At 42.1% G+C, this 12,245-nt stretch overlaps 2 long non-coding RNA genes across 2 annotated transcripts in view; both read left to right on the plus strand.

Moving 5' to 3' along the window:
- Positions 1 to 7,641, plus strand: part of LOC307176479 — a 172,638-nt gene extending 164,997 nt beyond the window's left edge. Inside the window, exon 3 of the long non-coding RNA XR_013824790.1 lies at positions 7,601 to 7,641. This is a non-coding gene — a long non-coding RNA (uncharacterized lncRNA). The remainder of the gene's footprint in view (positions 1 to 7,600) is intronic.
- Positions 7,642 to 11,592: 3,951 nt separating this feature from the next.
- LOC307176478 overlaps positions 11,593 to 12,245 on the plus strand; it is a 31,668-nt gene continuing 31,015 nt past the window's right edge. Inside the window, exon 1 of the long non-coding RNA XR_013824789.1 lies at positions 11,593 to 11,634. This is a non-coding gene — a long non-coding RNA (uncharacterized lncRNA). The remainder of the gene's footprint in view (positions 11,635 to 12,245) is intronic.

Here is a 12,245-nt window from a genome sequence, read left to right on the forward strand (position 1 = left end):
CTGCAAATTTATAGCCCTTCTCAGTTTAATTTGCTACAAAGTATTAATTTTCTCAATTAAAAATAGGAGCTCTATCAAATAATATTTATGGTAAATCAACTTATTTCAAAATGTAATTATAGAATATCACATTCAAATCTTAAATACCTTTCTACTTCTCACCATTTAATGTGTTTGGTTCATCCCTTACTGTTATAGAACACTGTACAATGTCTTCCAATTCAGAAGCATTGTTTTGAATTATCATGATTTGCTAAAAGCTTCAGAAGCTGACTTTTTTGGGGGGCGAGTTACTCGAGTTATCAAATAATGTGATTAAAGATTTTCAAGTGATTTTGAACAAAATTGCAACCAAAATATAAAAGATCCTGTCGCCAAAGTTCAATACCATTTTAGATATTAAACTGGGACTCTTCAAGGCTCAAACATTTCAAAACCTGAATAATGATGTATAGCAAATGAACCGCCATGCTGACATATTTTTTGTATTCCCATTTTGGAGTCGTGCATCTACGGATGAATACAGCAAAATCATTCTCATCCTGTATTCAAACTATTGAACTTATTTGGATACCAGTTATGAATTATATGTACATTGCAACCAAGTTCACAGATTTCTTAGTTTAGTAAAAACATAGTCTTACCACAATGCTGTGCTTGACCAAAATTTATATAGCGTTATCACTAAAAACAAACAAACCAAAAAACAACAAGAATACATTGCAAGAATACAATGCAATCATGTGCCACCCTTGACTGAATTAATTTCCAAAAGTCTTACTTTGATTCTGTGAACTGGATGAAAACTTGGAACTCTTATTGAGATGCACTCCTTTTCCCTCTGCAGCCTCTGATGGCACTAACATGAAACTGGAACCATTTAACTCTTTGACACACTCTTCTGCCAATGGAGCCAACGCATGAACCTGCTTCTCTTTTCGTAGCTTCAAACAGAAACCTGGACTTAAAAAGAAATGAGTGAAATTAACTGAAACAGGGGTTCCTGATCTAAATGAAACATGCTTCACTGAATAATATAAAATGGACCTTTTCTAAAGCCTTTAAATAATATTTGGGTCAAGCCTTAAAAATAAAAATAACTTTGGGAGTAGATGTTGATGCTGGTCCAGGAGCTGTTGGTGGCATCATATCGGCCCTGCTCCTACCCCTTCTACGGATGGTAAACGTTGAAAAACGATCCAATCCTGCAAGTGCATCATCAACTTTCCTGCAAAATGGAAACCCAGTACCTTATTTTCATTGAAAAAGAGCTTTTTTTTTTTTTCAGGTTAGAGTTGCCCAAGGTATTTATCGAAAAATAAGAAACAGCATCGTACAACAATAATAAATAGTTGCTTTTTTTTTGCCCTGTCCATTGAAGAGGGCACAGAGTCCTCCCTATCTGCTTGATGTCACGACAGTTCAGCCCCTACCTCCTACTCACAGCTTCACATCATCTCACCTAGAATTTCTCACATTTCCCCTTGAGCCGATGCCTTGCAATTCCACTGGTTTCATGCCTCACATAGCACAAGGCAGTGGTGGCTGTTTGGGGATGGCAGGCTGATGCAGTAGTGCCAGATTCTTCCCTACTGCCCCGAAGACTGGAGGAGTTAGCTGACTAAATCCTCTGGAGTTTGAATCCACTTGTTTATAAGGAATATCCTACACGCTCCCCTGAAAGGAAAACCAACACATACGGTCATCCTGGTGGTCTTATGCACGTGTTTCAGCCATGGAGAGTCAGGGCCAGGAGCTCCCACTCTTCGGCTCATGGACCACTGGGCACCTGTGCGTGGGCTTCAGGGGGATCACAGGCCTCCGAAAATAGTGCACGTAATGCTGCGATTGAGTGGTCCATGGCTTCCATCAAATTGTCAAAGAGGATAACTGCTGTTAAGGAAAATTATTTGAAACTTGGAAATAAAGAAAAAAGATGAGTGGCATGCCCTTTCTATATCATAGTGGGTTATTGTTCACCAAGCCCGTCCAATGTTTATTCAACACATTTGACTTTGTTGTTTGGTCCTCTTTGATTACAGTGTAGGCACTATGAAGTTGCATGTTAACCACAGATTTCTGTTCAGTAGTAAAATCAACCCAAAAGATTTCTGTTTTATTGCCCTGTGGGTCATTCATCATTTTTGTACTTAACTTACCCATATCCCATTCTAATATTCTGCTTTTTTTCATGCATTTCCTGAGGATGTATTCAAACTCCTCTCCCTCAAATGTTTTTGAATCCAGCTTCACCATCTTCCTGGTTCCCTCACTAATCAATGAGTTGAATAAAATCCTTGAACATCTTCCTTCTATATGGGTGCATGTAGATATATTTAACTTTCTGGAAATTATTCGTTGACACTTCAAAGCATGAAGAACATCTGATGCAGAGGGCCACGTGAGAGACGAGAGGGGTAAGCTTCTGCAGCTGCTACCCCTGACGTGGAGTTTATCATGCAAGGATAAGGATGTGCCCTAATGTAAATGTTTAGGAAGGAAGGAAGGGAAACTGGCTTTTCTTCAAAAATCAGTGACAAGCGAGAGCCTCTGTGTACGGTCGGGCCGGCTGTGCAGCTCATGATTCCTGGGGTCCTTGGACGACGCAGCCTACAAGATCCTCTGTTGTGAAACCAAGTCACAGCTGCAAGAGCCTGTGCTCAGGAGGGAAGTTTTTAAGGATGGGGCCCAACAAACAACACTTCTTTCCATATCCAAAGCATGTCTACACGCAGAAGCACACACTTCAGGGCTGGCAGATCAATCCCAGCGGGAGGGAAATGCAGTAAAATCCATGGTGGGCTCAGAGCTTCACTCATTTATAACTTTATCTGCTCACACATGCATCAATTCATTATAGCATTCATAGGGTGTTTGTGAGTGCTTTCTCTTTTTTTTCATAAAATATTATGCAGTTTATTTTTTTTTAATTTATTTTATATCAGAGCATAGTTGATTAACAACGTTGTGTTAGTTTCAGTAAGTGCTTTCTTGGTGTCAGGTGACAGTCTGGGTTCTGGGGTTTCATGGCAGATATGGGTGGAGGGTAAAGAAATTAAAGAGACAAGTAGAACACAGTAGACTTTCAGGGATATAATGGGGGCCAGGTGGGGAGGATCCCTACCCACATTATGGAGGAGGCAAGGGCCCTGGGGATTCATCAGAAAGGATGAAAACATAGTTGGAGAAGTTTGAGGCCAAATGAAAAGTACATGAAAAGTACATGCAAAGAGCACAGGTGGGGCCTTGGTGGTGCCTTAAGAAGGTGGGAGTGAGGGGCACAGCATTTTAGAGAGATGGTGGGAGAAAGGATGCTGAACAGCAAGCAGGGCCACATCATAAAGAACCTTGAAAACCATCTTGAAGAGCTTTGTTTTGATATTTTCTAAATAGCGCTGTTAGCTAGATATCAGTGATTGTCACACGGTCCGGCAGCACTGTAAGGAAGAACTTTGGGGTGTTGTGCTCCGAAAGAGAGAGAAACCTTCCTCCATCTACCTTCCGCTTCATACATGAACTTCAGACTTGAATTGTGAACAGAGGCATGAACTCGACCCTCAAGGCTGGGCAGTACCATCCACATCCCTGAAATAACTCTATGATGACAGGAACAGATATTGATCAAACCCCAGATTACTTTCCATGGGAAATAAGCCAGCACGGGAGATATCTTAAAGGAGAGAATAGAGGTGGGCAGAAACCATGGACAATGTTTACCTGCTGAAGGGAAGGGAAGGGTTTATTCAGGGAAAGATTTTTAAAACGTATTTTGAAGAGTTTTCAAAAGCAATTTTAAAAACATTTTAACATTTTGAAATACCAAAGTTTTTCATTTGTTTCTAAGCAGCAGGAAACAAGTGATCACAAACTAATTTACCACAGGTATTGAGTTGCACTCGATAATTGGCCAAAAATGGTGCTTTGCTTTAGAATATCTCTCCCCCAAAAAATAACCTTTATAAATATTCTCAATGCAAACTTTTCAGGAACAAATCTACTTCAAAGAAATGTAGAAAAGTACCAGAGGCTAATTTATCACATGTGAAATTATATATGTGTAACTCTAAATGTGTTAGTTTTATGACATTTTTCCAGACTATATTTTAGGATCATTCTCTCTCTATTTTTTTTAATTTTAGGTTTTTTAAAAAAAATTGGTATCATTTTTTTTTCATTTTTTACCAGTTGGAAGGATTAATTGCAATTGATTTCTTTGAACACTCTTTAGTGGTTAGGTCATCACTGAGACTTTTCTCAGTATAAATCCCTTAGGCCTTTTAATCACAACATGTGTTATATTCTGCACACCCTAAGGGGAAATAATCTCCTTAACAGTGCCACCTCCATCCACCCAGCAGGCATTGTAAGCGAAGCGAAATGAAGGAGAAGACATTCTAGGTTTCCCTTAATTAATTCCCCAATCTACTGCTGTTTGTGTTGAGAAAAATCACAACCTAGCTCTGGAAAATAAAAAAAAAAGTTCAGATGGAATTTTGGTGAATTTAAAAACTGAGCTAACTACTGCAAGGACCTAAGACCATCTTCATTTGAGAGTCGTAGATTTCTTTAGTGTCCTATCTGTTATCTGCACTGCTCAGCTATTTTGGTAGAAGTGTTGAGGGCTATAGAAGCAAATCACTTTTACTTTGATTTTACAAGTAATTATTTACGTGCATACATGATACTGATGCTGAATCCGGCCTCTGTACACCGACACCAAATTAAATCTCGGGGACAGAGTTTTGGATGAAGTAGAAAAGAATAGCTTTATTGCTTTCCCAGGCAAAGGGGGCCACAGTGGGCTAATGCCCTCAAAACTGTGTCCCAGCATGGAGGGGCTAGTGAGGAGTTTCATAGGAATGGTTCAAAGTAGGAGTGATCAGCTCGTGGACATTCTTCTGATGGGTTGGTGGGGAGGTAATTGGGAGTCGGCATCATCAACCTTCTGGTTCCAACCGGTCTGGGGTCTCCGTGCTTGTGGGCAGCATGCCCTTGACTTCTCCCACCTGGTAGGGGTTTCAGTATCTGCAAAAAGCTCAAAGGTATTGTTCTGTGTATCCCTTGAGGGGGAACCAGAACCCTGCCCCCAAGGCTGCACTATTGTTTCCTGACTGCTCCTCTGGTGTCTCTGCATCCCCTCCCTTCCCTGATTAGCAACTGTTTGAACCTGCCTGTTGGAACTCAGAGAAGGTCAAGGAGGCTGAATGAAGCCTATTTCCTGCAAGCAGGGAACACAGAAAAACTTTTGTGCCCAGGGACCCCACAGGGTCCTGCTGGTCTCAATACATGATAGGAAATTTCCAAATTATATTGTGCTTTTTATATAAGCAGAATGATGCTCTGAATTTTATCTATCAATATATATGTAAAAATAGACGTAAATATATACAAACTTATACATGCATGGAGAGAGTCAGAGATGAACAGTGGAAACATTGAACTGTCTATTCAGAATTTTGCAGAGAAGCTAAGGAAAATAAATGCACTTTCAACTTTAAAACCTGCTAATTGATAAGTGAGAACATTCCTAGATTTTCTTCCCATGAAATAAAGCTTAGGTGAGAATGAGTGAGTGTTTCAGCCCCTGGCTAAGAATGCTCTGTTAAGGCTTTAGAGAAGGGAAGATAATAGAGCTTGTTTTAAAGATGGACAAAGTTTTTAGGAGTGGAGAAAAAGACGTTCCTTTATGGTTTGGGGGGTCGAGGGAAGAAATTTGAGCCAAAGCAAATGAATAAAAAAGCCCGCTGTGAACCAGGATAGGAGAGTTACAAAGATCCGGGTTGGAGATGACACTGGAAAGGTGGTGTTGGTCCATAATAGAGGGCTGAGGAGTCTGTGCCTACTGCTAGAGCAGACAGGAAACATCTGGAAATTCTGTGCAAGGATGTGGCTGAGAGGTACCAGGCTAGCAGGAGTGTGGAGGATGCACTGAAACGTGGAAACGTTTGTGCTGAAACTACTGCTGCACTTGAAGGCTTGAACTGTGGTGATGGCAGTGGAGGGTAAAAGGGAAGTTGAGGTGACAGAGGCAGAGTGGAGGAACACAGTAAAGAAGGTGGAGTTTGAATGTCTGGCTTGTTGACCACTGTGTGTCTCGGTGCTAACACAGGGCCTGGTACAGCATAGAAAATCAGCAGGTGTGGACCGAGAAGCTAGGAAGGTGACACCAGGGTTTTGACCTTAGGCACCTGGAAAGGATAATTCCGTCGTTAAGAGGAAAGGAAGCAATGGGACACGAAGCTGGTTTGGGGTAAATATAATCATTTAAACAGATGGAATGGGATGTGAGGGTATTCTACCCAAGGAAAAATAGCAAGCAAGGCAGCTCAGGAGAGAAGTTTGATGCTGTCGATAACAGGATTTGGTGTCTTTCATACGAAGACAGTAAGTGCAGTCCCGAGACTGGATGATACAGTGAAGAAAGAGAAAACAGGAAGAACAAGTTCAGATTGAAATTTAATGCAGCTACCATCTAAGTTCATCTTCACACCGGGATTTACACGATCTCATGTAATCAGCACTATAATCTAGTGAGTTGGGCACTAAAACCTCACACGAACTGGAGGAACCCGAGGGTGAGAAAGGTAATGTGGCCTCTGAGGGTCACAGAGTTCCTGACGACCACGTGCAGCTCTATGTCCCCCAGGGCACAGCAGCATCAGAGCCCAGGCCCAACGGGGAGGTATTGGAAACTGACATGGAATCTACAATCGTCCCTGAGAATTTCAAATGTAGTTTGGTTTGGCTGGATGTGACCTGTAAAGCAAGTGAAAACTAGACCACGCTTTGTCCCTATTCTCATTTCTTCATTGTTCATTTCCTGCTAAATTTTCCAGTTCTGCTAGTAACTTTCTGTGTATTTTCAGTCACCAGTTTAGAGATCTCATATCACAGTTCAAGCAGGAGCCATTGAAACAACTTAGAAGGGAAAGTGTAAATCTTTTCCCAGAAAGAGACCTATTTATAATTTTCTTTCTTGAAAATATTTAAGGGCTTATTTACGCTTTTGGATTCCTTTCTTCTGATGTGCATTTTTATATCACTCTTAGCAGATGGTATCAGGTCCAAGGCAATCTCTTTCTCCAGCTACCCCCAGGAGGCAAGCAAATAGGTACTGAATCACACTTAAAGTTACCCACACCCTGGCTTTCTTAAGTCTTTTACTCATTACTGTGATTTAACAATGAGGAAATGAGATAAATCCTAGTCCAAGCATATAGCAGCGTGTACACCAAGATGAACAGAGTGGACTTATCAAGGTATCAAGTCTCAAACGCACAGAGCATCACAGAGAAGAATCTCTAATTGTTCTTCCAAGGAGGTGAGGGTCTGAAACCAAGAAGGAATCAGTGTTTTTGAGGAATCCTTGACTAGTTCAGGGGTGGGGAGAATAAAGGTAAGCTCAAATCACAAATGTAGTGCAACTACTGGGACTCGAGATTTATTTTTCTATCAAGTAGAATTTAGACCTGTTACATTTCTTATAATAGTTTATTGCACTGAGATATCAGTTTAGCTCAGATCCAGAAACGTAGAGAGTAGGTTGATTTTTTTCAAAATAATTACTTCATAATTTTTCTCACATCGTCTTTGTTCCCAGGTGATAAACGTATTTCTGACAGAAACCTGTATTTCATCTTTTTTTTTTTTTTTTTTTTGCGGTACGCGGGCCTCTCACTGTTGTGGCCTCTCCCGTTGTGGAGCACAGGCTCCGGACGCGCAGGCTCAGCGGCCATGGCTCACGGGGCTCAGCTGCTCCGCGGCATGTGGGATCCTCCCGGACCGGGGCACAAACCCGTGTCCCCTGCATCGGCAGGCGGACTCTCAACCACTGCGCCACCAGGGAAGCCCTGTATTTCATCTTTGAATCTCCGATCGCCTGGCACAGAACTAGACAGACAGTAAGTGCTACGAAAGGTTTGTTGAACGGATGCACGACTACGGCAAATATCAAGGTAAAATTCCAAGAACGTGAAGCCAGATGACTTAAAGCCTCATTTACCGTCTATACTTCCATCCTAAGACAAAGCTCACGTGGTCTGTGGTCCTGCTTTTGTCTCCATCACTAACCCCACCCCTACCACAGCACACATAGAACAAAACCAAAAGAAGTTGAAAGATAAAGTTTATTAAGACACAGATAAAAAGAGTCTGAAATTTGACTGAATTGATCAGCTGGATTAAATAAAATAGGCAATATAGTAAACACCGATACACCCAGTGAAACAGCAGCTTACTCTCTAGACTATAATTTTACTGCTTCCTCCGTGTTGTAAAATGATGTTTCTCAAACTGTGACTGAGGCCATCAATGGCTAAAGACATCAGGGTAAGGGTTGCAGTGGGCTTTTTAAAAAACTCACGGAAGAGCAGTGAAGTGTGGTCAAGAGGTAAAAGGAGATTGGGAGTTTGGGGTTGACACGTACACACCACTGTATTTACAACAGATAACCGACAAGACCTACCGTATAGCACAGGGAACTCTGCTCAGTACTCTGGAATAACCTAAATGGGAAAAGAATTTGGAAAAGAACAGATACATGTATATGTAGAACTGAATCACTTTGCTGTACACCTGAAACTAACACAACACTGTTTGTTAATCAACTATGCTCCAATATAAAATAAAAAATTTTAAAAAAGAGGTAAAAGGAGAAAATTCATGAAACTTGATCCATTTCTATATTTGTAAGTGACTAGGTCATGATCACGTGATCCCTAGGTTTGAAAAACCCGGATATGGAGGAATGCTAAAATAAATGATGCTTTTAGAGTTAGGAAACTTACATTTTTTCTAGATAAAAGACACAGGAGTTTTCTGCCTGATCATCTTCGGCAGACCACAGCTAAGCTCTGACAACTTGCTAGCAGACTGATTCTGTGAAATCACTGACTTGGTGTGACTATCGGCATAGCCTCACCATATAGAAGTCACCGCCGGGCTTCCCTGGTGGCACAGTGGTTGAGAGCCCGCCTGCCGCTGCAGGGAACGCGGGTTCGTGCCCCGGTCCCGGAAGATCCCACATGCCGCGGAGCGGCTGGGCCCGTGAGCCATGGCCGCTGAGCCTGCGCGTCCGGAGCCTGTGCTTCGCAACGGGAGAGGCCACAGTGAGAGGCCCGCGTACCGCAAAAAAAAAGTCACTGCCTTTCGGGTGGCATTTTTTTAAAATACTGTAAAACATCGCTAGTTGCAGGAAGGTCAGGCTGATTCAATCCTTTCACAGAAAAGCCTGTTCTGTTAAAAGATCACATGAAAAGAAAAGCACCTTCGTTCCATTCTCACCCCTTGGCTCTCGGCTGGCAGGGGGAGGCTTAGTGCACCTGTTAAGCGCTTCACAGAATCGCGTGGAAGTGACTGCCAGAGGCACACTGCTGGTTTGAATGCAGATTGTGGCCGGAATGGCTTAACAAGAATTCATTGACCTTTGCTGCCAAAAATGTTCATTCATTACCCTTCATTTTCTTAGAAGACCCATTTTCACATAGCTTGCTATTAAATATGCTCTGTCTGCGTTTCCTTTATGATTTTGTTATTTATGTTAATAGTATTTAGTCGGTATACATGTACTTGTTCGTTCATTCATTCATTCACCTTCATTGAATTTTGACAATGTTCCAAGTTCTGTGTTTAGATGCCAGGGAATAAGGAGGCATGGTTTCTGCCTGTTAGGAATTTCGCAGTTCAGTGGTGAAGAAAGACGAGCGGATGAATTGTTACAGTAGAGTGTGGTGAGTTTCTTGATAGGGTGCTATGACATTGCTGAGAAGGGATATTAAGATTAGAGCAGGTTGGGCTTCCCTGGTGGCGCAGTGGTTGAGAGTCTGCCTGCCGACGCAGGGGACACGGGTTCATGCCCCGGTCCGGGAAGATCCCACATGCCGCGGAACGGCTGGGCCCGTGAGCCATGGCCGCTGAGCCTGTGCGTCTGGAGCCTGTGCTCCGCAACGGGAGAGGCCACAGCAGCGAGAGGCCCGCGTACCGCAAAAAAAAATAAAATAAAATAAGATGAGACCAGGCGTCAGGGAAAGTTACCCTGAACAGATGATAACTGAGTTGAGAACTGAAGGCTGAAGAGTTGCTAGCCATGTGAAGAAGCAGATAATCGATGGGGTTCAAGGTGGTGGAGTGGCCAAAGGAAGACCAGAAGGGTCAGACCATTTAGAATATACCCCGCCCAAGAAGTCACCCTCAGGCCACCTTCTCACAATGGCCTGCTAACTGGTTTCCTTGACTCCAGTTTCCCTACTGTTTATCCTGCACTCCACGAGCAATTTAAGATCTCAAGGCTCTGTTTTCATCTAATTATTTCCCTCAGGGATGGAAGATAAATGTTATTCTAACAGCTAAGATCTCCCCCAACCATCGGCCCATGTCTCTTTCTAACCTGTCTCCTCCTGTTCTCACGTATGAATTATAGTCATCACTGATGCTGGTTCCTTAACTGCCCTTATTTCTGTTCTTTCCTCACATTCAATTAACCTAAACCTTGCATCAGAGAATGTAGAGATAATTAAATATGTCAATTCTTTACCCTCTTCTTAGCTAAAATTTTGGCCGTGTCTGTACCCAACCCCTAGTTCCATCCCTTTTGTTTCAGGGGAAAAGACATGTTTTCTCCTTCATCTTTCTGACCTTTACTATATGTGCTCCCTATGGATTTGTTCTCTCTCTCCCCCTCTCTCTGTGTTTTACTAGGTGATTTCATCCATATCTGTGGCTTCAGTTACTACTCAATGACTGACGAATCCAGAAGCAATGTCTAACTAAGACTTACCACCTAAGATCCCAGTCTGCATCTGCAGCTGCCCACTAGACCCACAACCTTATTCTAGGAAACACTGAGACTGGAATTAGTCCTACTCTTCAGCTTGAAGGAAATCATTTTAATTACGTGGAAATCGATTCATCAACTTTTATTCATGCAATAATAAATGGTTAGGCTTCCCTGGCAGCTCCGTGGTTAAGAATCTGCCTGCCAACGCAGGGGACACGGGTTTGAGCCCTTGTCCGGGAAGATCCCACATGCCGCGGAGCAACTAAGCACGTGTGCCACAACTACTGAGCCTGCACTCTATAGCCCGCGAGCCACAGCTACTGAGCCCATGCGCCACAACTAATGAAGCCCACGTGCCTAGAGCCTGTGCTCCGCAGCAAGAGAAGCCAATGCAATGAGAAGCCCACGCACCTCAACGAAGAGTAGAGCCCGCTCGCCGCAACTAGAGAAAGCCCGTGCGCATCAACAAAGACCCAGCACAGCCAAAAATAAATAAATAAATTTTATAAATGTATAAATAAATGGCCATCAATGCCAGTGGAGTCCTGAGATCCAAGAATATGTGCTGTACACACTTTTCAGTCTCATGGAATCCTCCTGACAGCTCTGGGTGGTGGTGTGATTGTTATTTTCACTTGACAGGTAAGTCATTAGTATTTGAGAGGTAAAGTTATAATTTCCTCCAGGCCAAAGGGCTCCTACTTAACAAATCCAGTTACAAACAGAGGTCTAAGTATACTTCAAAATCCTGCTTTTAAATACCTCATATACTGCTTTCAAATAAAAATGCTTTTTTTTTTTTTTTAAAGCATTGTGCAGTAACCTGTGTTCATCTCATTCGTCTCATCTCATCACAACAGGTAAATATGTTGTTTATTCTCCTATTTTGACAACTAGAAGCTAGAAGGCAAGGAACATGAGGAGAAGCTCTCAAATTAAGTGTGTTCACACAGTGAATGGCAGATCCAGGAATTAAATTCACACGTAGTAGTGCACGTTGTATCACATAGTGAAACAGCACAGGCTACCAAAGTGAAATCGTAAACATCAGACTCTTGCTTCTGAATATGTATTTCAAACTTTAATAAAGTTTGAAGACTGTCTACAATATTGATATTAAACTATTATTTACTGTCGTTTTACTAAACTCATATAGAAGCAGGAACTAGTAATTCTCAAAGTCGCTAATGAAGCTTGCCTTTCTCTTTTTAGTATTATTCTAAAATGAGCATCCTTAGGAATTATTCTCTTTTCATACATTATGACGCTACCACTCATTCGTGATCTGTTATCTGTGATGACAAAATGAACTATTACTGCACAGTTTGTTTTTTTCCCTAGAATGAGAGCTTATTGCTGAGACAGCTCCCACGAACAGGCAGATAACACAGGCTTCAAATGACAGAAAGAGCAAAACCCAACATATAAAATGCCTTACAAACTTAAGCAAAGAAAGATAATTTTTTTCCTG

Source organism: Stenella coeruleoalba (genome assembly GCF_951394435.1).
Source record: "Stenella coeruleoalba genome assembly, chromosome: 18".
Lineage (NCBI taxonomy): Eukaryota > Metazoa > Chordata > Mammalia > Artiodactyla > Delphinidae > Stenella > Stenella coeruleoalba.